Genomic DNA, 26,558 nt, shown 5'->3' on the forward strand with positions numbered 1-26,558 from the left:
AATGAATATGAATGACAGAAGAATTGATGACTTTGTGGTGTTGAAGAAAAGCTCTGAATATCCCATGGACTGCCAAAAGAGCAAACAGAGAAGTCTTGTAGAAGATACAGCCAGAGTGCTCCTTGGAGGCAAAGATGGTGAAGCTTCGCCTCACATTCTTTGGGTATGTTCCTTGGAGAGGGATATCATGCTTGGAAAGGTGGAAGGTCAGCGAAGGAGAGGGGACCCCAAATGAGATGGAATGACTTTAGCAATAGGCACTGGTGTGTCAGAACATGTGAAGACGGTACAGGATAGGACAGAGCTCAGGTATGTTGTTCACAGGGTCACTATGAGTTGGACTTAACTAATAACGGCACCTAACAACAACAATAAGAAGAAGATGTTAATTGATTTTTTACTATGTTATTTTTATATCAATTTGCATTATGAAATAATTTTTCATTAAATACTGATTCAAGCTATAACATAAATGAACCTTGAAAATAAGCTAAGTGAAAGAAGCCAGACAGAAAGGGTCATATATTGTGCACTCCTATTTTAAGAAATGTTCAGAAAAGGCAAATTCATAAGGTCAGAATTTTGAGTGTTTGTTATCAGAGCTGGTGAGGTTTAGACAATAGAGAGAATGATTGCTATTGGATATTAATTGTGTGCATGTAGAATCTGTACATGGACAAAGAAGCACTTGTAAGAACAGAACAAGAGAAAACTGCATGGTTTAAAATCAGGAAAGGTGAGTATCAAGGTTGAGTTCTTTAAACATATCTATTCAAGCTGTATGTATGGTGAGAAAATAATCTGAGGAGCTAGATTATATGAATAAGAGTGTGGCATCAATATTGGAGGAAGATTAATCAACAACCTACAATATGCAGATGACACAATCTTGCTTGCTGCAGGTGAAGAGCACTTGAAGCATTTACCGATAATATTCAAAGTCTAACTATAGGTATGTCTGATTCAGGCCATGGTCTTTCCAATCACTTGCTCTGCCTCTGAAAGCTGGACAATGAATCAAGATGACAGAAGAAGAATTGATACGTTTGAGTTGTAGTGTTGGAGGAAAGTACTGAATAGCCTATGAACAGCTAAAAGAACAAATATGTCTTGGAGAAAGTGCAGCGAGAGTGCTCCTTGGAGGCAAAGAAGGTAAAGCTTCACCTCACATACTCTGGGCATGTTTACTAGTAGAGGTTATTCCTTGGAGAAGGAAATTAAACTTGGAAAGGTGGAGGGTCAGCAGAAGACAGGAAGACCCTCAACCAGATGGATCGACACAGTGACTGCTGCAATGGACTCGGGTGTGTCAGAGATTGTGAGGATGGCACAGCATAGGACAGGGTTCAGATATGTTGTCACTATGGGTCATACTTGATTTGATGGCACCTAACAACAACAACCACTTAGTCTTTACTAGGGGTTACACAACAACCGGTTTTAAAAAATTCCTCCCAGCTAGACCAATAAGCAACACCATGATAAATGGAGAAAAGACCGAAGTTGTCAAGGACTTTATTTTATTTGGATCTACAATCAAGACCCATGGAAGAAGCAGTCCAGAAATCAAATGACATAATTGAGTTGGGCAAATCTGCTGCCAAGGACCTCTTAAACATGATAAAGAGTAAGGATGTCGCTGTAAAGACTAAGTCGTACTTGCCCCAAACTGTGGCATCTTCAGTCGTTTCATATGCATGGGGGAGGTGGACAGTGAATAAGGAAGACCAAAGAAGAATTGATAAACACACAAAATGCACACATCTGTCTTGAAAGCAGTGTAGCCAGAGTGCCCTTTGGACAAGAATGCTGAGTGAGACTTTGTCTCCCCACACTTGGGGAATATTATGAGGAAAGGACACAATTCTTGGAAAAATGGAGGGACTGATCCTCAGGAAAAAAAGGAGAGACTGATACGCAAGAAGACGGACTGAAAAAGGGACTGCAACAATGGGCATAAACAAAGCAAAGGTTGTAAGGATGGTGCATTGTTCGGTACACTGAGTCAGTATGAGTTGGAGCTGACTTGAGAGCACTTTAGGGAGGGTGTGAGAGAGAGAAAGAGACAGGAGAGAGGAGAGCAAGGAGGGGTAAGGAAAGAAGAGAGAGAGAGAGAATAATTGAATGAGAGCGCTAAAAATCTGTGCTTTGAATAATACCTAGAGGGATTCTGATGTTTTACTGCGTTTCAGAAATACAAAAAGCTATAGGAAGCAACAGGATTTTCTCATTTAATTAAAAAAGGTCATACAAAATCCCATCATTTTACTGAATTTTCTAAAATCTGCCACTGTATGGATAGCTTCACAGAATAGAGTTAATTTAGCCAGGATTTTCATTTGTCATGTGTTTGTCAAAGAGCAATTAAGTGTTCCTGTGGGTCAGTTGTGTGAAACAATGGGAAAGGGGTCTCGATGTCCACAGCTAGCAGATGTCAGTTTGGGTCACCTATTGATTTCTAAGTGCTTTCTCACTGCTTCCCCATCTTGTTCCTTTCCCCCTTTATCAATGTGAATCATGCTTCTACCAGTTACATTGTGTGTCCAATGGTTTTCAAAATGACACATCTCTATCCTTTCTGACACTGAAGGGGGAAAAAAAAAATTCAGGTTCTTCATAAATTCACCCAGAAATAATGCTTGCCAATGTTGTGATGTGCCAGAATGCTCCTTGGAAGCAAAGATGGCGTAGCTTTGTCTGTCATATTTTGAGCGTGTTGTTAGGAGAGGGTCAGTGAAAGAGAAGAAGACCCTCAGCGAGACGGATTCACATGGTGAGTGCAGCAATGAGCTCAAGTGTGTGAGAGGATGAAAATGGCACAGGATAGGACAGGGTTCAGGTCTGTTGTCTATAGGGTCACTGTAAATCTGACTTGGCTCAATGGCACCTAGCAACAATGCTGTGATGATCCTTACTAAAGGATCTCTGATGACTTAGTATGGTACATATTGCGCTGCTAGCTCAAAGGTCAGCTGTTCAAATCCACTGGCTGCTCTGAGAAAAGCGAACAACAGTCTCCTGGAGTCAAGATTTACAGCAGGGGAAATCCAGTGGAGGGTTGCTATCTATTGAAATAGAGTTGAGGGCAGTGGTTTTAAGAACTTACTAAGGAGTTCTGGTGATGTCATAGGTTGTTAGGCTGCTAATCAAAAGGTCGACAGTTCAAGGGAGACAGATGAGACAAGCCACAAAGACAATGCTCCACATCCAAATTTGAGACAGAAATAAACCAAAAGATTTTATAATCTCAGATGACTGATCATATGTTGGAATGAAATTGACAGCAGAGCTTTTGGTTTTGTTTGGAAAACACACACACACACACACACCCCAACCCCTTCCCCCCCAAACCCCAAAACCCCATTTCGCTGCTAACTCAGAGGCAAAGCCTCTCTGGTGGGTCTTAATCCAAGAGACAGACAGACAACCTCCTCCTATGTGAGTTACAGCCTCAGAAACCCAGAGAAGTTTCCAGTGAGAAGGTAACAGGAGACTAAGCGGAGCTCTGGTGGCCCTGCGGTAAGGAGCTGCACTGCAATCCCGAAGGTATGCAATTCAAATCCACCAGCCACTCCACAGGAGAAGGATGGGAAACTAACTCCCATGCGATTTTCTGCCTCTGAAAACCCCCTGGAGGGTCAACTATGGTTCAGTTCAAACTTGATGGTACACAACAACAACAACAGCAACAAAATTTGCTTTAAAGGAAGCTCTGATAGCCCAGTGGGAACCTGCCCTGCAATCCTAAAGGCACGTGGCTTGAATCCACCAGCTGATCTGTGGGAGAAGAATGGGTCGATTCTGATCCACACAACAACAACAACAACAACAAAATTGGCTTTAAAGGTAGGCTTTAACTATTTAAAGTGGCTGTATGGTATTTTCACCTTACGTATATATTATAATTCACCAAATTGGTGCCTTTTTTGCTAGACTTACGTTGTAAGTTGCTTTGTTGCCACAGTGCTTTTTGTCTGTGGAATAAAGATTGAAACATTTTAAAAATGAAGCCACAAATATACTAGGAGAAAATATAGAACTTTTTTTTAATGATCCTGGGTTCGTTTTGTTTGCCAACAAGTGGATTCCAACTCCTAGCAACCCTCTTTTTTTAAAATTTATTTTTATTTTATTTTTAATTTTTTTTTCTAGCAACCCTCTTTGAGAGAGTAGACCTGACCCACAGGATTTTGAAGGCTGTGTATATTTACAGGCCTTTTGTATGTTTACAGGCTGTTGATCTTTTGAATAGCAGCCAAGATGCTAAACTGTTGGGCCACCAGATCTCCTTAAGCAAGGATTATAGCAGAGAGCTTAGGAAGTCTCGTCAAGAAATTTAGAAACCATAAAGAAGATGCCAATCAAGTTTGGCAATATAAAAAAAAAATCAAAGTTTGACCTGGCACCATTAACATCTTAGATGAAATCATTCCAACATATGATAGAGTTAATAGCTATGCTGTATATAAAGCTCATAAAATGTATTAAGAAAAAGTAAAAATTCAGTAGGACTTGAGAGGATGTCAGCAGATACCAGGATATCAGTTCACAGGAGGGGAAATGTAAGTGGCTCATAAACTGACTCACCTATAGTAAATAAATAAATGAATACAACTTAAAAGAGCAAAACAAAATAAGCATGCTTGCTTATTTGCTTTCAAAAATTTTTAAAGGTTTAATAGTATCCCAGAGTGGGGGAAATCAGCACTTATATACTGCTGCAAAGGTGAAGTCAGTACAACCTCATTAGAAGGATAATCCACGATCCAGGGATCTCTGGGGGCCTAGTGGTTAAAGTGTTCTGCTGTGGCACTGTGGGGCCATGTCAGGGACCAAAGAGGATAACAGAGTTTGGGAGAGAGGACTACAATCAAGTGAGAGACTCATTTTCACAGCTGGCATGCCGAGATGCCATAAAGGGAGCTGTCTTCAAAGCCCCCCTGGGCAGAAACCGCTTAAGTTGGAGCACCTGGTCACACACCACTCCACTGAGGACAATAGACTTTTTAGGAGAGGGAGCTGCAATAGGGCAAGATTCCTTCAAGGCTGCACTGAAAACCAGGGAGGACCTGAGGGACTTTGGGATGAGAAAGACCCCAGTAAAGGGAGTTGCTCACTCCCACAGACTAAATATTTTTTCTTTTTTGGCTGAGTACAGTGTACTTTAGCGTCGAGGACTCTCCTCATAGGGTCGCTATGAGTCGCCTGCAACTCAATGGCACTTAACAACAACAGTGTACTTTATTGATGGTACATGACAAGATGGGCTCTCCAAGCCCCTCCCCTTTCTCAGGGGGATTTGATGGAAACTTGTGTCAAGGATGAGAGATTCTCAGTGTATGGGAGGATCCAGTTGGGGCAAGGACTCCCCAGCAGCTGAGGGTCTCTCTCTCTCTCTCTCTCTTCTAGTGCTATGGCTGGGGCTGGTGGTCCAAGGGGCTCTTATTCTTTGGAGGCCATGTGAACCATCAGGTCAACCACCCAGTTGCTGTAGACAAATTAATTGTCGTACCAGGAAATGAGAGCTGAAGTCAGAAAATCAAAAGGGCCGAACTCACTCAGCGTTTCTTAAGCTGAAGGAGCTGAAAAAACAAATTCAAGCCACGGGTGGCAATACTTAAGGATACTTTGGGTAGAATGTTAAATGATCCAGGAAGTATCAAGAGAAGATGGAAGGAATACACAGAGTCCCTGTATCAGAAGGAATTGGCTGACACAGAAGAATTTCATGAAATGACACATGAGCAAGAGCCTATGGTGATGAAGGAGGAAGTTCAAATTGCTCTGAAGGAATTGGCAAAAAACAAGGCTCCAGGAGTTGACAGCATACCAATTGACATATTTCAACAAACAGACGCTGGCCTGGATGTGCTCACTAAGTTGTGCCAAGAAATCTGGAGAACAGCCAGCTGGCCCACTGACTGGAAAAGATCGATATTTGTTCCCATTCCAAAGAAAGGTGACCCAACAGAGTGTGGAAATTATCGAAAAATATTAATATCACATGCAAGCAAGATTCTGCTGAAAATTAGCCAAAGATGTTTGGAACAATATGTCAACAGAGAACTGCCAGATGTGCAGGCTGGATTTAGAAGAGGTCGTGGTAGTAGGGATATTATAGCTAATGTTAGATGGATCTTGGCAGAAAGCAAAGAATACCTGAAGAATGTCTATCTGTGCTTCATTGACTATGCAAAAGCTTTTGACTGTGTGGATCACAACAAGCTGTGGCTAACTCTGAGAAGAATGGGAATCCCAGAACATTTGATTGTGCTAATGTGAAACCTATACTTGGACCAAGAGGCAGTCAGTCAGAACAGATCAAGGAGACACTACATGGTTCAAAATCAAGAAGGGGGTGCATCAGGGATGTATTCTGTCTCCATACCTTTTCCATCTGTATGCAGTACAGATCATCCGAGATGCTGGGCTATACAAAGAGGCATGTGGCATCAGAATTGGTGGAAGAATCATCAACAACTTGCATTATGCAGATGACACAACCCTGCTTGCTGAAACTGAGGAGGACCTGAAGTGCTTACTGCAGAAGGTCAAGGACTACAGCCTCCTATATGGACTGACGCTCAACATCAAGAAAACAAAGATTCTCACCACTGGGCCAATTGGCAGCATCAGTATGGATGGTGAAGGGATTGAGATAGTTAACGGTTTTAGTTTACCTGGCTCCACAATCAACACTCTTGGTAACAGCAGCCAGGAAATCAAGAGACAAATTGCAGGGAGCTCTGGTGGCCTAGTGGCAAGAAGCTGTACTGTAATCCCAGAGGTATGTGGTTCAAATCCACCAGATGCTCTGCTGGAGAAGGAGGGACAATCTCCTCCTGTACCAGTCAGATCTGATTTGATGGTACATGCATAAAATAATAAAATAAAAAAAATTTTTAAGAAAGAGACGAATTGCATTGGGAAAGTCAGCTGTCAGGGACCTCTCAAGAGTACTAAAGAGCAACGATGTCAGACTGGAGACTAAGGTGCGCCTGATCTGGGCTATAGTCTTCACAATTACGTGCTATGCATCAGAGAGTTGGACAGTGAATAAATAGGGTTGATAGAAAGAGAATTGATGCCTTTGAGCTGTAGTGCTGGAGACAAGTGTTGAATATACCATGGATTGCTAGGAGAACAAACAGGTTTGTCCTGGAGAAGGCGAAGCTGGAATGCTCCTTGGAGTCAAGGATTCTGAAGCTTTGTCTGACATACTTTGGGCATGTTACAAGGAGGGACTGGTCCTTGGAGAGGGACATCATTTTTGGCAGAGTTGAGGGGCGGCAAAGGAGAGGAAGACTTTCGATGAGATGGATTGATACTGTGACTGGAGTGGTGGGAATAAGTGCGTCTGAGATGGCTAGGTTGGCACAGGATAGAACAGTGTTTAGAGCTCTTGTACATAGGGTCGCTATGAGTTGCAAGCAACTCAATGGCACATAACAACAACAACAACAACCAGAAAATGAGTTTGACAACGTGGTCGTTCAGAGGGATGCCAGCCCCAGCATCAAAGGTGGAAGAGTGGGTGTCAATGTTAAAGTCACAGGAGACCACCTCGTCTTCAGTGTAGCCCAAGATGCCCTTGAGGGGCCTTCCGATGCCTGCTTTACTACTTTCTTGATGTCATCATATTTGGCACCTTTCTTCAGGTGGTAGGTCAGGTCCACAACTGGCACATTGCGGATGGGGACATGGAAAGCCATGCTGGTAAGTTTCCCATTCAGTTCAGGGATGAACTTGCCCATGGCCTTGGCACCGCCAGTAGATGCAGAGATGATGTTCTGGGCAGCTCTATGGCCATCACACCACAGCTTTCCAGAGGGGCCATCCACAGTCTTCTGGGTGGCAGTGATGGCATGGACTGTGGTCATGAGTCCCTCTACAATGCCGAAGTTGTCATGGATGACCTTGGCCAGGGGAGCTAAGCAGTTGGTGGTGCAGGAGGCATTGCTGACAGTCTTGAGTGAGTTGTCATACTTTTCATGGTTCATGCCCATCACCAACATGGGGGCATCGGCAGAAGGAGCAGACATGATTACCTGTTTGGCACCACCCTTCAAGTGAGCCCTAGCCTTCTCCAAGGTTGTGAAGGCACCAGTGGACTCCATAACATACTCAGCACCAGCATCACCTCACTTGATGTTGGCAGGATCTCGCCCCTGGAAGACAGTGATAGTTTTCCCATTGATGACCAGCTTCCCATTCTCAGCCTTGATAGTGCCGTTGAACTTGCCATGGGTGGGATCATATTGGAACATATAGACCATGTAGTTAAGGTCAATGAAGGGATCACTGATGGCGACAACATCCACTTTGCAAGAGTTATAAGCAGCACTGGTGACCAGCATCCAATGTGGCCAAATCCATTTACTCCAACATTCACCACTGTGTCTCAGGGATGTGGCTACGGCTGCACAAGGAGAGAGGGCAATCTGGATCGACGAGGAGCAGAGAGTCCAGACTAAATATTTTAAGCTGGCAACTAATCAATAACATCATGAAGATAAAAGGAAAAAAGAACTGTCAATAATCTACTCAGACACAATAGAAATGGCCTACCACATACCAAGAAAAATGTCACACAATGTCCAGAAACAAGCAGGTAGTTTCAAACACTGTGAAAAAACAAACTAAGCCTTCTCAAAAAACAAAACAACAACAACAAAAACCAAAGAAATCACCCCAGAGTATATTGCAGACCCAATGAATAGCCCAGTGTCAGAGAGGCAGGAGATTGATGTGGAGTCAAATGAACAGCTACAGAAGAAAGCACAAATGATGGAAGGGAAAAAAAAGAAGCCAGAGAGAAAATGAATACCCCAGAGATGGGGAAGCAGAAAAAATATACTGATGTGAAGTTATATAAATACAAGAAGGTGCAAATGATGGAAGAGACAATGGAATCAATAAAAAAGTGAATACTCCAGATACAGGGAGCCAAAAGAAATAGATGCAGAGGAACTTGAACAACTATGGAAGAAACTACAAAAGATGGGAGAAAGAATTAAAACTATAGACAAAGAGGTATAAGAACTTAAAAAATCATCACAAGACAGAGAAAGTACATCATGGAAATAACAGAAATCCATTAAAATGTAGTCCACAATATTAAGACCAAAATGGCAGAAGTGTCCAACATGCTGGAGGGACAAAAAAGTTGAACGACCTCTTCAACAAATGGTGCTGGCAAAACTGGACTGCTCCATGCAGAAAGCTGAAACAGGAAGATAGCCCCTGGCAGGGGAAGGGTTTGATCTGTTGTTCATGGGGTTGCTTTGAGGCACAGCAGTCTCGCCAGCACCTAACAACAACAGTCACCTAGAAATGGCACAAGTGCATCAAGACAATTCACACAACACTGTTTTGGCAACACCATTTAACAACCCAAAGTAGAAATAATAAAATAGTTGACTGTCTTTTTATAAAAAATTATTTTTAAAATTAATTTTAATGAAAGTTTATAGACTTAGGGTTTCCAGTCATTCAATGTTGCACTTCTCTCTCTAACCACCCTCTCCCCTCCAATTTACTCTTCTCTTTAAAAAGTAAAATTATTTACTGTTATACAAACACCTCCCCCCAAGTCCACTCCACTGTGCAGCCTTCATTCTGGACTCCTGTCATGACAACAATTCCTAATCATATATCGCTTTTAAACAGGTCTCTCACTCATCTGTTTCAATGCAGTATACATTATTTATCCCCTCTTTCTCAGTCTTCTCTCAACCCCTATGTCAGTTCCGTTTTACAACATTGGCCCTGTGCAATATTTATCCTTTTGTGACTGAGATATTTCATTCAGCATAAAGTCCTCCAGGATCATCATGGTGGTGGCTTGGCTGAGGCGTGGGTGGTTACTTCAAGCTTTGGCTGGGCGGGGGTCTGGGATCTAGGCTGGTAGTAATTTTATTTCACAGTGTTTGGGGACCTGTTTGAAGAGGATTTTCCCAGTGAGTCTATGGTCATTCAGAGAAAGGAAAGACCTTAAAAATTAAAGCTTTGGAGCCACCTGGCCCTAGAGCATTCACCAAGTTAAGTGGCATCAGAAATCAATGTGGAACCTGCTACCTCAATTCTCTTCTTCAGACTCTTCATTTCACCCCTGAATTCAGAGAAGCATTGTTTTCTCTTGGTCCAAAAGAGCTTGGTTTTTTTAGAAGATAGAGATAACCCTGATGCACAGGTTTGAATCATCCCTTTATAGCTACAGCGGCTGTTTGCTCAGCTTCTGCTCTTGGACCAGCAGGCCGCATCCATGGAAGACCTCACTGACAGCTTTGGCTGGACCAGCAATGAGGAAATGCAGCAACATGATGTGCAGGAACTAAACTGAATTCTCTTCAGTGCTTTGGAAATGTCTTTAGTTTGGACCTCAGGCCATGATCTCATTAATCGCCTATATCACGGAACCATTGTCAACTAGATCATTTATAAAGACTGCAAGAACATCATTGAAAAGCAGAAAGACTTCTTAGATCTGACAGTAATGATTAAAAACCTATCTGGTTTGGAAGATGCACTTTGGAACATGTATTTGGAAGAGGAAGTTTTTGACTGTGACAACTTATACCATTGTGGAACTTGTGATTAGCTGGTTCAAGCAGTGAAGGTAAAGATGGGTCCTCTGCCTTGGCCCAGGATGCCCACCTGGTGCTTCTTGCTAAGTATAGGGCAGCAAGAAGATCTGTCCAATGAGGCAGCTTGTGCAATCTGCAGAGAATATACACAAGTCCTTAACAATGTTAGGATTAACACTGGGCATTGAAGACTTTTCTGTTATGCCTATCTCTAAGATAAGTTTTAACAATTTTTAAAAAAAGGCTTTTAGAGCTTTTATCCCAACAGTTTTTCCTCTCAGCCTCCTCCTCTCCTAGGAAAAGTCGACAGCCACCCACCTGTCTTAAGTTTGCATTTTTTTAAATTTATTTTCAATTTTTTTCTAAGTTTGCTTTTTTAAAATAAACTCTTCCCTGTTCTGAAAAAAAAAAAAGTCCTCCAGGGTCACCCATTTTGTATAATATTTCATTAGTTCCTTGTTTTTCAATGCAGTGTACTATGCCATTGTGTGAATATACCAGAGCTTCTCTATCCATTTGTTTGTTGATGGGCACTTGGATTGTTTCCATCTCTTTGCTATTGTGAACAAAGCCACAATAAACATGAGTGAGCATATATCTGCTTGGGTGGCGGTTATGGTTTCTTTATGGTATATTTCCAATAGTGGAATTGCTGGGCCAAATGGTATTTCTATTTGCAACTTTTTGAGAAAGTGCCATACAGCCTTCCATAGTGGTTGCACCATTTTACACTCCCACCAACAGTGAATACAGGTTCCAGTTTCTCTGCAACCTCGCCAGCATTTGATGTTTGCTGTTTTGATAAATTTTACTATTCTTACTGGGGTGAGATGGTATCTCATAGTTGTTTTTTTACTATCTTTTTTTATAAACCAGAAAGGAAAAGAAAATCCTTCAAAATGTTGCTGAGCACTCATTTTAAACTATTGTTAGAAGGGAAGAGCATTTTTCAAAGATTTTGGGAAGAACATTCACGACACTTTTCCTAAGGCTATAACACTCATATTACTCTCAAACTGAATTCTTTAGCTTGAGCTTACTGATGTGCCAAGAGGTATAAAACAAAACTGAATAGTTTCCAGATTCTGTAGTCAATTTTAACCTATTATAAATGTAAATCTCTCAAAGTATAGTCTGACTAACTTAGGTGTAAGGGAAAGCAATATACAATAAAAGGGAGGTCAGCAGAAAATGATGATGGCTGAAGAAGATAACAGACGCAGTATGAGAGTTAGGGTGCTCTGGTGGCCTAGTGGTAAGGAGCTGCACTGTCAATCTAAAGGCATGCATTTCTAATCTACCAGTTGCTCCGCAGGAGAAAGATGGGCAATCTCCATCAACATCTCAATCTCAATTATCAACAACTACAACAATAAGAGTTAAAGGTAAGAGAGGCAAATCCTGTGATATACACAAGTCTGTAATAAAAGTATTAACAGGTGTAGGAAGGAGAATGAGAGTACACACGTACACATAGATAGGTTTGACAGAAGACATTTTTACATTTTTAGAATTGTATTTATATGTGCTGCAAAGATAGATATAGATGATAGATAGATAGATAGATAGATAGATAGATAGATAGATAGATAGATGATAGATAGATATAGGGAGCTCCGGTGGCTTAGTGGCAAGAAGCTGCACTGCAATCCCAGAGGTATGCAGTTCAAGTCCAGCTGCTCTGCAGGAGAAGGATGGGCAATCTCCTCCCAGCTATGGGTTGGTTCTGACTCAATGGTACACAACAACAAACATATATATTTAAGCACATAGGAGCCATGTTATGAAACTTTCTCAACTAAATTAAACACCTGCAAGGAATGAGTCCTTGAACCTGAGAGTTTAGGACTAGAGTCTCAGAGGAAATTAAGGTCAATTAGCATTTAACATAATCCACAAAGACAATGTTCTATATGCTACTGTGGCGAGTAATGACTAAGGTCTTATAATGTGTAAACAATGGCCCTCAGTCATTCTTCAGGCTTGGAACTGAACTCATCCCCATGGCTCCACTTTCAGCCAAACAACAGACAGGTCTATGAGCTGATCAACAAACAAGACCAGGAAGGTAAGCACTTCTGAGAACAGTCAAGCATAGGCGATCAAAAGGGTAGCATTTGGCCCCGGGTAAAGCTCAGAGGGCAGGAAGGGCAAAGGAAAACAGGAATCCACAGGGAAGAGGCCAGAAGAAAGCTATTACACCCAGGAGACTGCAATCCACGTCACAAAAGAAAATGTATAATGAATTGTCAAATGGAAAACTAATTTGCTCTGCAAACATTCATTCACCCAATTCACAATACAACGTTTCAAGACATTAAATCTCAGCTTAACACCTACTGGCACACATTTCCAGGTATTTGGAATCCTTTTTGGAACACTGATCTTGTTAGTTGCTGTTGAGCTGGCTCAGCTTGTAATAACCCTGTGTAGAACAGAACCAAACCATTCCCAGTCCTGAGACAGCTCATGATGGCCACGTGCTTGAGGCCATTGTTACCTTCCCACCTAGGGGCTTTATCTTCCAGCACTACATGGGACAATTTCTGTTGTGACCCACTGAGTTTTCACTGGCTAAGCTTTGGAAGTAGAGTGTTGTTAGTGCCACTGAATCAGTTCCATTTCACAGTGCCCTTAGATGTACAAAATAATGCTTGGCCTGGCACCATACTCACAGTTGCTGTGGGCCTTTTAAAATGAAGGAGTGAGAACTGCATGTGCTGTCCTGAAAAGATATTAGAGAAGCAGTGTTAGCCCCAAAAGATAGTTACAGAACAATATACCTGCCATGATTCTAATTTTATTGAAAATAATGTTTCGGAAACCCATCTAGTGTACATGCATATGTAATAAATATGTATCTCAGTACCTAGAATGTTACATACCAAATGCTAATGGTAATTTCCTCTAAGAAGAGAGATAATAACTTCTTTTGGTAAATATCAAAATTTGATGTAACGTATAGCAAAACATTATCTCCACAATCACATATACATTCTGCATATGGTAAGGAGCTTAGGTAGAATAGTACATTACATACTGTACTGCTACCCGTCAGTGGTTCCATCCATCAGCCACTTTGTGAGAGAAAGAGAAGCAGACTCCTGCATAAACTACAGCTTTGATCAGAGACCAGGGATAAAGCCCAAAAAACATAGAGACCATAAGAGAAAAAATGGGTCCAAATGTAGAAGGTATAACCACACTGCCAAATACAGCCAGAAATGCACAATCGGGGGTGGGGGGGGAATCAATGAATGGGACCTTCTATAAATGAAGTCCTTGTGTGCTTCAAAAAAGTTTTCCAATTGTTGAAAAGAAAACCTACAGACTGGAGGGGAAAACATTTGCCAATGCAACTTAGAAAAGGGTATCATGATGAAAAATTACAGAACACTACAGGGCCTCCACAAGGAAAAGATTGATAGCCCAATCACAAAATGGGCAAAAGACATGAAAAGGCTTTTCACAAAAGAAGACATTTGGATGGCCAACAGACATATGAAGAAATGCTCAAAATCACTGGCAATGAGAGATGTGAATCAATGAGATACCATCTCACTCCAGTTGTTTTGTGCCATCGACTCAAGTATGACCCATAGTGACCTCATGAACAACAGATCTGAATCCTGTTAGATATGTCCTGTACCACACTCAAACTTCCTGACACGCTAGAGCTCATTGCAGCTGTCATTGTGTCAATTCATCTGGTTGAGGCTCTTCCCCTCTTTCACTGAAACCTCTACCTTTCCATGTATGATGTCCTCCAATGAAAAGCCTCTCCTAGCAACATGACCAATGTATGTGAGAGGAAGCTTTATCATCTTTGTCTCCAAGGGGCATTCTGGCTGCCTCTTTTCCAAGACACATCTGTTTGTTCTTTTGGCCATCCATAGGATATTCAGTGCTCTTCTCCAACACCACAACTCAAAAGTATCAATTCTTCTTCGGTCATTCTTATTCACTGTTCAGCTCTCAGATGCATAGCAAATTATTGGAAAAACCATGACCTAAATCAGATGCACCTTAATCCTGAAAATGACATTGTTGCACCTCAGTAATTTGGAGAGGTCTCTGGTTACAGATTTTGCTTGTGCAACATGTCTCCTGGTTTCCAGACTGCTAGTACCAAGGGTGTTGATTGTGGATCCAAGTAAGATGAAATTTCTGACAACTTCAAACTTTTCTCCATCTATCATGATGTTGCCTATTGGTCCAGTGCTAAGAATTCTTGTTTTCTTAATGTTGAGATGCAATCCATATTGAAGGCTGTATTATTTGATCTTCTGCAACAAGTGCTTCAAGTCCTCCTCACTTTCAGAAAGCAAGGTTGTGTCTTCTGCACAAGTCAGGTCTCATTCCAACAACAGTGGCAAAGTTTAGCAGGAGAGTATGCAATAAATGTTGGAGAGAACGTGGAGAGATTTGAACTCTCATGTACTGCTGGTGGAATTGTAAAATGGCATAACCACTCTAGAAGACAGTTTGGTGTTTCCTCAAAAAGTTGAACATAAAAGTCCCATATTACCCACCAATTGTACTGCTGGGAATACACCGCAAGGAAAATAAAACTGAGGAGACACAACCAGAGATTTGTACACCTGTTAATAGCAGTGTCATTCACAACAGCAAGAAAATGGAAACAGCCCAAATGTCTATCAACAAACAAATGAATTGGAAAAAAATGGTGTATTCACACAATGGAATACTAAGCAGCACAAGGAGCAACAGTTTTGTAAAATATTATATAACATGGGAAAGGCTAAAGAGCATTATGCTGAGTAAACTAACTCAGCCTTATAAGGACAAATACTGCATAAGACCATTATGGAATATATAAGGATAGCTAGTCAGATGTAGATAAAAGTTCACAAGGGGAAGGGGAGGGGGCAAGGGAGTAGAGGGTGAGGGGAGGAAATCACTAGGAGAACAGAGGTGGGTGAGTGGAGGGGGTGGTGGTGAAGAAATTAGGAAAGATCCAACGGGGACCTGAAAAGACAAGGTAATAGGTACAGATCAATGGTGATTAGTTTTATAAAACACAATGTACTTGAATTCTTTGAAACAAAATGTGAATATAGGAACGTGTGAAATGCAATGCATATGAATGATACACAATTTATACAAATTTTCTTTGCAAACCAATACATAACAAAAATAAAGTGGAGGAAAAAAATCTACAATTTTGGAAAGCCAATGAAAGGTCACTATGAGTCAGAATCCACATGACAGCAGTAGGTTGATATATATAAAATATTTTCTATATACATAATAAGCATATAATATTATATATATACATTTGTTGTTGTTGTTGTTATGTGCCGTCGAGTCACTTGCAACTCATAGCGACCCTATGTACAACATCCCTAAATCCTGCTCTATCTTGTGCCAATCGCACTGCCTCTGACACACCCAACCCGATTACCCCAGTCACTGAATCAATCCACTTCATAGAGGGCCTTCCCCTCTTGCGCCGTCCCTCTACCCTCTCAAGCATGATGTCCCTCTCCAAGGACAGGTCCTTCCTTACAACATGCCCAAAGTATGTCAGATGAAGCCTCAGAATCCCTGCCTCCAAGGAGTAGCCTGGTTTAACCCTCTCCAGGATGAATCTGTTTGTTTTCTTGGCAGTCCAGGGTACATTCAATACTCTTCTCCAGCACCACAGCTCAAAGGCATCAATTCTCCTTCTATCCTCCCTAGTCATTGTCCAACTCTCTGATGCATAACAAGTGATTGCAAAGACCACGGCCTGTATAAGATGTACCTTAGTCTCCAAAGTGACACCATTGCTCTTCAGTACCCTGGAGAGGTACCTAACAGCACACTTTCTCATCGCAATACGTTTTTTGATTTCCTGCCTACTGGTGCCAAGAGTGTTGACCGTGGAGCCAAGCAGACTAAAGTTGTTAACAATCTCAATCTCTTCACCATCCATCCTGATGCTGCCAATTGGTCCAGTGGTGAGAATCTTTGTCTTCTTGATACCGAGCTTCAAGCCATACTGAAGGCTGCACTCCTTGACCCTCTGTGGCAAGCACTTCAGGTCCTCCTCAGTTTTAGCAAGCACGGTTGTGTCTTCTGCATAACGCAGATTGTTAATAGATCTTCCACCAATCTTGACCCCACATTTCTCCTCATAGAGCCCAGCCTCTCGGATAATCTGTTCTGCATACAGGTTGAAAAGGTATGGAGATTAAGGGGTATCCTGCTGGAAGGTGGAGGTGGGAAATAAGTGGGTCAAGACACTGGGCCAAGGGCAAGGACAACACTGTAACTAATGGTTAACTCCACAATGAGGGATTTATCTTTCACTTTTCTATAAATTGCTTGTCTGTCAGATACTCCTCTAAATCTGAAAATTCAGATTAAGACAGACTAGGAAGAAGGATTGACCATCCACATCTGAAATAGCAGGCCTCTGAAAACCCTATGTACAACAGAACACACAGACTAACAGAGAGGGCAACTGAGGTAGAACTTTCAAGTATGGAAATACAAAGGAAGAGGAACAGTTGTAAGCAGTGATTGGAACATGGAATGTTAGAACCATGAATGTAGGAAAATTAGATATTGTTAAGAAAGAAATGGAACGCATAGATATTGACATACTAGGCGTTGGTGAGATGAGATGGACCGGCATGGGGCATTTTGAGTCAGATGATCATATGATATATTATTACTCCGGAGATGAAAAGGCGAGAAAAAATTGGGTTACTTTCATAGTTAAAAAAGTAATTTCTAGATCTGTCTTGAAGTACAACATTGTGAGTGACAGGATAATATCCATATGCTTGCAAGGAAGCCCAGTGAATACCACTATCATTCAGATATATGCACCAACAACCAGAGCCAAAGAAGAAGAAATAGATGATTATATATATTTATATAATATTTTATGTATACATATAAGATACATATTTTAGACATGCTGCTAGGAAGGGCGATTCCTAGGAAAGAGACACCATGCTTGGAAAGGCCAGCAAAAGAGAGGAAGACCCTCAAGCAGGTGGACTGACCCAGTGACTGCAGGATGGGCAGCAGTGTGTGAGAGATTGTGAGGATAGCACAGGATATGACAGGGTTTCTATCTGTAGTTCATACGGTCACAATGAGTCGTACTTAACTCCATGACACCTAAGAATAACAAACAATAACACACGTGTATGTGTGTGTGTGTGTTATTTTTACTGTTGTTAGGTACCCCTCAAGTCAACCCTGACTCACTGTGATCCTAAACACAAAAGAACCAAAAAATGTACCATCCTCACAATCTTCATCTTACTTAAGACCACTGTTGCATTCACTGTGTCAATCCATCTTGTTAAGAGTCTTTTTCTCTTTAGCTAGCCCTCTATTGTTTTCTGAGCATGATGCCCTTCTACATGGATTATATTTTCCTGATAACATGCTCAAAATATGTGAGACAAAGTCTCACCATTCCTACTTATAGGGAGCCTTCTGACTGCACTTCTTTCCAAACAGATTTGTTTGTTCATTTGACAATCCTTGATATCCTGAATATTCTTCATTATGTACCATAATTCTTTTTTCCCCTAAATTTTATTTTATTATTTGTGTGTGTACCGTCAAATCGGATCTGACAGGTACAGGAGGAGATTGTCCCTCCTTCTCCAGCAGAGCATCTGGTGGATTCAAACTGCGCACCTCTGAGAAGGCAGTGCAGCTTCTTGCCACTAGGCCACTAGAGCTCCCTTTATGTACCATAATTCTAAGGCAGCAATTTTTCTTGGTGCCCCACTTTCACAGGCATATGAAACAATTGAAAATACTATGGCTTGGGCTAATCTGAGTTTTTAAACTGACATCCTTATTTTAAACTTCATTATGTGTGTGTGTACCATCAAATTGAATCTGACTGGTACAGGAGGAGATTGCCCCTCCTTCTCCAGCAGAGCACCTGGTGGATTCGAACTGTGCACCTCTGAGAATGCAATACAGCTCCTTGCCACTAGGCCACCAGAGCTCCCTGACATCCTTATTCTTTAGCACTTTAAAAAGGTCCTTGTTAGCAGATTTGTTCAATGCCATTTGATTTCTTGACTGCTGTTTACCAAGAGTATTGACTATGGATCCAAGTAAAACAAAGTTCTTGACAACTTTAGTAGTTTATTCATTTATCAAGATGTTGCTTATTAGTTGAGTTGTGATGATATTTATTTTCTTGATACTGAGGTATACTCTGGTGGCCTTCTGGTATTCTTTGCTTTCAGCCATGATTTATCTGACATTCATCAGTGATATTCCTGGTCCCATGGCCTCTTCTAAATCCAGCTTGAACTTCTGGAAGTTTTCTGTCAATGTACTGTTCTAGCAATTTTTGGATAATCTTCAGCATTTTTTTGTGTGCATGTGATATAATGATATTGGTTGATAATTTCCTCATTCTGTTGGACCACCTTCTTAGGAATGGGAACAAACATAGATCTTTTCCAGTCAGTTGGCCAAGTAGCTGTCTTCCAAATTTCCTGACGTAGACTGGTGAGCACATCCAGGGCTGCAATCTGTTATTTGAAACATGTCAATTGGTATTCTGTCAATTCCTGAGGCATATTTTTGCCAGTGTCTTCAGTGAAACGTGAACTTCTTCCTTCATTAACATTGGTTCCTGCTGATATGGTATTTCCTGAAAATTTTCAGTGTCAATCACTTCTTTTTGGTACAGTGACTCTGTATTCCTTCTGTCTTCTTTTGATGCTTACTGGATCATTCAAGATTTGCCCATAGCATCTCTCAGTATTTCAAGTTGAGGCTTTAATTAGTTTTTCAGTTCTTTCAAATTTAGAAATGCTAAGCAAATTCTTCCCTTTTTGTTCTCCATCTCAAGTTCTTTGCACATTCTATTATAATAGCTTGCTTTGTGTTCTCAAGTAGCCCTTTGAAATCTTCTGTTTACCTCTTTTCCTTTGGTATGATGTCCCCTTTGGCTTCTCAATGCTTCATGCAATTTTCAGCATGTCTTCTAACATCCATTTTGGTCTTATTTTCCCTTTTCTGTCTTTGTAATAACATTTGTGTTTTATTGACTATGCAAAAGCATTTCACTGTGTAGATAATAACAAACTATGTCTAACAGTGAGGAGAATGGGAATCTCAGAACACTTAAATATGCAAATATAGAACTATATAAAAATATAATTATACAAATATACGCATGAATATGTTAAAAGGGGCAAAATAACATAAACTGCTTAAACATAACCAAACACTCTGAGTAAACAAGTTATTCGTCACGAGGCCTCAGGACAATAGTCTCAGGGGACATTAAGATCAATCAGCATAAAAGAATGAAAGCTCTATGGGGGAAAAATCCATTCTGACACATGGGGGCCAGCAAGCGCAGGCTTCAACTCGATGGCAAACTGGTATAGCTTTTGGTTTCACACACACAGAGACATATCACACATTATGTGTATTTCTTTTGTATTACATTTGGAAGCTGTTGCTGGTGTGTATATGAGAGAGAGAGGGAAGGAGGGAGAGATAGAAAAAAAAGTCGAGGATTTTAGAGCAGGGCATGGGAATCATCCGAGGTGGGCTTTAGATTAATCTAGAGACAGACAACAGGCTTTACCAAGGAAAAGAATAGATGGCAGAAATTGGGTAGAAAGGAAAATCTAAATTAGACAGAAAAGATGGGAAGTTAAAAATATCTTAGTAATGGAAAAAGACTTGGAGATAGCATTAACCTGTGGGGAAACCAGGAAACCAATTTTGAGAAAGAATCGTAACTTCAGAGCCTACCCAGGTGTCTTAGTCACCCATGGCTACCAACCAAATCCCAAGTGGCTTTTAACAATAATAATTTATCTCTAAGGTTTCTGTGGGTTGGAAATGCAGACAGCATATGGCAGGGGAGGCCTCCTCCTGCTCTGTGATGGCTTAGCCCTCCTTTGGAAGCCTCAAGAGCTGGAATCATCTGAAGATTCCTTCACTCACATATCTAACTTGATGGTTTCAGCTGGGGCCTAACCTGGGCCAGAACACCAGTGCATACATCTCCATGTGGCCTGGGCTTCTTCACAATATAGTGGCGGGTTCCAAGAGTGAGCATCATGAGAGAGAAAGATCCAGGGCAAGAATTAGAGAGCTCAATCCAGGAGGAAGCCCTATCGCTTTTTACTACCTTGTCGTGAATGCAACACAACATTGCTTCCATTGCACTCCGTTAGTCAGTGTGACCACAAGCCCTCCTCTCCACTTCCCAAGAGTCAAGGGAAGAGAACACAGACTTTTTCTCCCAATGGGAAGACTACCAGTTCCATAATAAAAAGAGCACTGAAGTGCAATAGGTACATGGGTGGGGCCATCTTTGGAAAACACAATCTGTACATTATATAATATTCTGATGTGAGTAAGACTATTTTGGCTCAGTGGATTCTCATTGTCAAGGAGATTTGCATTTAGCTAAGGAACACCGTGGCCTCTAGGGCTTTAACCTAAATGAGTGGATCGCAAAGGGTGGGGAGGTTACATCACTCAATGTGGGGAGCATAATTGGATGAAGGCTTTAGTTTTGCTCAGAGGTTGAGTATGGCACAGAAGGTTCTTGATTCCTGGCTCTTACCTAAATCTTGGATTTAATCTTTAAGTACAAGGTCTGTAAAATTTCTAGAAGTTCATCAAACATACTATCTGGGGGTCTGATTTACTAGAAGTGGAGCCTGAGACAGAGATTCTGGTTCTTGTCATTTCTCTCGAGGCAAAAGGCAGGTGAGGGCAGAAGAGGCAGCAGGTGGAGCTCAGCAGTGATGCAGTCTCCTTTGGAGTCAAGCTTTAGCTTGATCCCTAAAAAGCCCAAATGATACCACCTCGGTGATTCTATCTTGAGACAAGAGGGCTGTGTCGTCCATTGGCTGTAGGCTAGTGGACGGAGGCAGCAGGTAGCCAGTGTTTATGTGGCCGTGTTGCCTAACCTCTGTGCCAAAGTAGGCACTTCCTGTTTCTGAGAGCAATTATCTGGAGAAGGGGGGTTAGTGACGAGCCTTCAGCAATGCACTCGTGGTAGTTGTGAGGTGGCTGAACTGGCCAGGTAAAAGTGCCACTGTTTCAAGGCATCAGACCCTGGAATATGTATATATGTTTCTCAAGGCATCCGACCCTGGCTTTTCCCCAGAGCACAACTGTGTCTTTTTCTTCACTGTAACACCTGCTCAGCACTCCAAGGCCAAGTTCAGGTCTCAGATCCTCCAGGAGGCCTTCTCTGATCATTGACTGGCTAAATCCTAATCTTCTATATCTCATGGAACACTGGGTAACTTTCCCTTTACCTTAGGACTTATCACATTGTATTATATTTCTGCCAGACTGGCCTTTCCCCAGTGGTTTGAAGCTAAACAATGCAGGAACCATGTCCTGTTCACCTTTGCCCCCCGGACACTTTGCAATACACCAAGCAGAGCAAAATCCCATTGCTGTGGAGTCAATTCCTATCCATGGCAACCCCATGAATATTACAGAGTAGAACTGCTCCACAGGGTTTTCCTGGTTGGAATCTTTATGGAATCAGATTGCCAGGCTTTTCTTCCTGATGCTGCTGGGTGGGTTTAGACAGCTAGCATTTAGGTGTGCAAAGTATTTGGACCACATGGGGACATTTTAAGCAGAGCAGGCCTAAGTAAGCACCCGATGAGCTAAATACCAGGTCCTGTTGATGGCTCACGTGGCTGTGCTGTCAGGAGTTCGCCCATTCCCCCCGTGGCAGGAGGGAAAACAGAAAGTCAGTAATAGATTTGTGACAAATTGAGTGATTTAGACAAATAAGCCATCTGCAGGGGCTGTTGCTATTGATACCTGAATTAAAATATTGTTCCACTTTTGCATTTAAAGGAAACATTTGAACATAGTTTACATCTTAGAATTATTAAAAATAGCCTTAAGAGGAAGAGCGAAGGATCTCGAAGTCTACAGGTTTGCAGCAATGGAAGGGTTTCTATTTTTTTTTTTTTTTGATGAATGGAAATGGCTTGGTGTGAAAGCTAGTAATGAATTTTTCACAACACTAATCTTCCCGGGAAATTAGAAGGGGAAAAAACATAAAGGGCTGTTAGTTCTTGGGGCTCAATGAGATGCAAAAAACCTAGGCCAAGGGAAAAGCAGCAAGGAGAGGAATTTGAGTAATACTTCAAAGGAGATAGTGCAGCCACGGTCCTTGATGACCTGGTGGGCATGGGGGAGGGCAGAGGAAGCTTTGGGTTTCTGGCACGAGGATGGCCGTGGCAGGCACTGCTTTCCCCGCCACTGCACCTAGTGGCTCCTTATGTGGGATGTGCACCCCTGGAGCCTTGCGGGGCACTGAGTGGAGGGAAGGAGGCACCACAAGATTCCAGGGCCTCAGCCCACAGACTTCCCTGACTTGTGAAGAAGTTACCCACATGGCAAAACCCACTGGGAAGTGTCCCTGAGAACGTCCCTGGGCCAAGTTTCATACTTCAAACATTGCTGTAGAGTTAAGCCTTCATTGAGGTTTTGAGGCTGTAAATTGCCTCAGGATTTACAGGGATCGCCTCTGGGGGGGAGTGCCCATCTTGCTCCCACAGAAGAGCTGCTGCTGGTGGCTTTGAACTGCCTGAGAAGCTCAGCCTTCTCGGGTGGTGAGCAGTAACCGTCTACAGACCTCGCCCACTACAGCTTCACACAACTTATTTTTAGTCCATGCAACAGTTGTTGTATGCTGTTTGTTGTTGTTGTTGTGTATTGTCAAGTTAGAACCGACCCATAGCTGACCCTCCAGTGCATTTTCAGATGCAGCGAATCACAGGGGAGATTGCCCATCTTTCTCCTGTGGAGCAGCGGGTGGAATCGAACCACATACCTTTGCAGTGGCAGAGCAATTCCTTATCCCTAAGCCACCAGAGCTTCCTTGTGTGTTGTGTTGTTGTTATTATGTGCTGTTGAGTTGCTTGCGACTCATAGTGACCCTATGTACAACAGCCCTGAACCCTGTTCTATCCTGTGCCAATCTCATTGTCTCTGACACACCTGCCCTTATTACTCTACTTACTTTGTCAATCCATCTCACTCAGGGTTTTACTCCACTCTCCCAAGATGTCCTTCTCCAAGAACAGAGAGTCTGCAGGCTGTAAGTTGCATGGGGGGAAGACAGCCCATCTTTCTCCCAGAGTAGCTAGTGGACTGGAACTGTATGTCTTTGGCTTGGCAGCACAACTCCTTACCCACTAGGCCAACCAGAGCACAGGGACCATCAACAGGAGATGTGCAGGCAGCGTGTAGTAAACTCAGTTCTCACGTGTCCTCCCCAACCCTGCTGGGTTAGCTTTTGGGGGCAGAACTGCAGTCAAGCTGTGTAGTACCTGCTGGGTCACTGACTTATCAGAACCTCTTCTCTCTTCTTGCTCTCTGCAGACGAGCTGATTCCATATTAGGTTGCTTTGAAGATATGTCTGGACTCTGGCCCTCAACAGACACCCTCTCCCTCTGGTATTTCTCCTGCTGAGTGGAGAAGAAGAGTTTGAGTTCTGCAGTCAGGCAGCTGTCCAGCTGAAGGACCTTGAACTCCTCTTCTCAAAACTAAGCTTCCTCACCTGGAAAAATGGGGAAAGTCACAACAGGACCTCACAAGCTTGCTTCCTTGGAGAAGGCCAGTGCTAAAGACAGAGGGCATCTGTGACGCCAGCTTGTCCCCACATACCTGCCTGAGCAGTTTTCTCCCCACCTGGAGGCTTTTTAAATGTTGAATTAAACATGAATTAATTTTAATATCACCATTCCATTGATAGTTTGCAGTCAGTACACAATGTTCCCTTCGCTTTGGCTTCTTGGCGCCCCAGTGCAATATTCAAAGTCTCCTCTGACATCTATTTTGGTCTTTTCTTCCTCTTCCGTCTTTGAAATGACCTTTTGCATTCTTTCTGGATGATATTCTTGATACCCTCCCACAACACATCTGGTATTGTTCATTAGTGTTCAAGGCCTCAGATGTGTTCCTGAGGTGGTTTTAAAATTCAGATGGATAGACTTAAGATGAAATTTTGATTCCTGTGGATTTGATTTGACCTTCTTTAGCTTTAATTTGAACTTGCATAGGAGTGGCTGATAGTCTGTTGTCTGTTCTGCAATCAGCACCTGGCCTAGTTTTCACGGCCAATATTGTGTTCTGTCTCCATACCTTTTTGCTCTATATGCAGAACAGATCATTCAGGAGGCTGGGCTTTATGAGGAGGAATGTAGCATCAGGATTGGAGGAATATTCATCAACAACTTACGTTATGCAGATGACACAACCCTGCTTGCTGAAACTGAGGAGGACCCGAAGTGCTTGCTGCAGAAGGTCAAGGACTGTAGTCTTCAATATGGACTGAAGTTCAACATCAAGAAGACAAAGATTCTCACCACTGGGCCAATTGGCAGCACCATGATGGATGGAGAAGAGATTGAGGTTGTTACCAGTTAGTGTTTGCTTGTCTCCACAATCAACACTCTTGGCACCTGCGCTGGGAAACTATGCTGTCAGAGACCTCTCCAAAGTACTGAAAAACAACGTCAGTCTACAGACTAAGGTGCATCTGATCCAGGCCATGGTCTTCTCAATTACTTGTTATGCATCAGAGAGCTGGACAATGACTAAGAATAACAGAAGAATCGATGCCTTTGAATTTTGGTGCTGGAGAAGAGTGTTGAACATACCATGGACATCCAGGGAAACAACTAGGTCTGACTTGGAGAGAGTGAAAGCAAGGTCCTCCTTGAAGGCTAGGATTTTGAAGCTCTTTGTCACATACTTTGGGCACGTGGCCAGGAGGGACCAGTCCTTGGAGAAGGATATCATGCATGGAAGGGTGGAGGGACGGCACAGGAGAGGAAAACCCAGGACTGACACAATAACTGGAGCAATGGGGGTAGGTGTGTTGGAGTCAGTGAGACTAGCTCAGGACAGGGCAGGCTTCAGAGCTGTTGTACATAGGGTAGTTATGAGTCATAGAAGACTAGATGGGACATAACAACAACAACAACAACAACAACAACACAATGTTAGTTAGATTATCATAGGTTCACTTGAGTCATGGGCTTGGTTGAACTAAAAAGGTGAAGTCCCTGTAGGAGTTCATCTGTGTTGAGTCTCTGCAATGAGTGTGAGTTCCACCTTCACCTTCAAGGCCTGCAGGGAGAAGTAGCCACCTGCACCATTTGGAGTGAGAGGTTCTCTGGACTTGAGTGGGAGCCCCTAAACAGGTTCTGCCACCTGAGCCTTATTTTCATCCTTTACTCAGTTTGCCTCCTACTTATTTCCACCTGGGGTCCTCACAGGCAATCCAAACATTACCTTGTCCTCTTGCCTGCAGACTGACCCTGTGTCGACTGTTTTTCTCCACTGCATCAATCACTATTTGACACACTATAAATTTACTTGTTTACTTACCTGTCTCCATGGGGCTATCTTGTCTACTGGTGTATATACAGCTCCGGGAACAAAATACCTGGCAGGCAGTACGCATAATATTTGTTGAGTAAATGGATAATCCCTGATCCTTCAATCTGCACCTCTTCTTTTGTCCCGTTGCCCTAGAAATTCTCCATTGACTTCTCTCCTTTCCCCTTTCTTCATAGTCCTTCAGTCAGTGGCTAAGATACGACTTTTCTATCTTCTTTCTATGTGTCCCTAGCTCCCATACTCCCTCTTGCCACCATTATAAATCAGCTGGTCCGGATCATAGAAGTAAACCCTAACTTGTCTTCCTAATTCTACGTTTGTCTTCCTTTTTCTATCCTAAGGAGAAAAGGATGACCAACAGACATAAGAAAGCTTCCAGACCTCCTGTTGTTCCCAGGAGTCTGTTCCAACTCCTTAGCAGGGCCTGCGGGGCCCACATCTCCAATCTCAACTCCAGCCACCTCTCTCCTCATCCTGATCCTCCACTTCAGTTCCCCACACTCCAGCCAGTCCTTCCTTCCTTCCTTCCTTCCTTCCTTCCTTCCTTCCTTCCTTCCTTC

At 42.4% G+C, this 26,558-nt stretch overlaps 1 pseudogene; it reads left to right on the forward strand.

The window, feature by feature from the left end:
• The first annotated feature begins 7,692 nt into the window (after positions 1-7,692).
• LOC102865593 lies at positions 7,693-10,913 on the forward strand (annotated as a pseudogene).
• The last annotated feature ends 15,645 nt before the right edge of the window (positions 10,914-26,558 follow it).

The sequence above is a fragment of the Elephantulus edwardii genome, unplaced genomic scaffold (genome assembly GCF_000299155.1).
Source record: "Elephantulus edwardii isolate Elephantulus edwardi_28Jun2011 unplaced genomic scaffold, EleEdw1.0 scaffold00016, whole genome shotgun sequence".
Lineage (NCBI taxonomy): Eukaryota > Metazoa > Chordata > Mammalia > Macroscelidea > Macroscelididae > Elephantulus > Elephantulus edwardii.